At 59.3% G+C, this 540-nt stretch overlaps 1 protein-coding gene across 1 annotated transcript in view; it reads left to right on the top strand.

Annotated features, from left to right (window-relative positions):
- WDR1 (WD repeat domain 1) overlaps nt 1-540 on the top strand; it is a 40,912-nt gene that overhangs the window by 35,936 nt on the left and 4,436 nt on the right. The window lies entirely within an intron of this gene.

The following is a 540-nucleotide window of genomic DNA, read 5'->3' as shown; positions in this document are numbered from 1 at the left end:
GGGTGTGCCATGGGTGCCTCCAGGCCGCTTAGCCGTGAGCCATCTGTGTCCTGTCCTCCCCTCCCTGCCAGGGCTGGGGACAGATAGATGGCCTCCACAGACCCGCACTCCCAGCACTGCTGTCTGCCCGCTGGAGTCAGCCCCCAGGGGCCTGGTTTCCCCTCTGTTAGTTGGGGGTTGGGGGAGGGGCCACCAGCACTGTCCCCAAGCTCTGGGGACTCACCAGTGACGTTGCTAGCAGTTTCATACACCACGGGTCAAGGTTGCAAAGGATGTTTCTTTGGACAGACCTGAAAGGCCAGGACTTAGAAGTCCAGCCGGTCCCGTTCATTTCTGGTGTCAGATAAGAGGCTGGTCGCTTCCACGTGCTGTGTCTTCTTGAACCCGGGACAATCTGCTCGGCAGAGCTCTGTCATTACGCCCGCTGGTGTGTAGTTGGAGGAATTCAAGTTCAAAAGCAGCAGATGGCTTACCCAGACGTCCGGGCAGGGTGTAGGGACAGCACCATTGCTGCTGATGAGAGAGTAACACTGCGGGGCC

This window comes from Bison bison, unplaced genomic scaffold (genome assembly GCF_000754665.1).
Source record: "Bison bison bison isolate TAMUID 2011002044 unplaced genomic scaffold, Bison_UMD1.0 scf7180017864379, whole genome shotgun sequence".
Taxonomy (NCBI): Eukaryota; Metazoa; Chordata; class Mammalia; order Artiodactyla; family Bovidae; genus Bison; species Bison bison.
The sequence above is the reverse complement of the archived record's forward strand: the minus strand, read 5'-3'. Positions and strand labels throughout refer to the sequence as shown.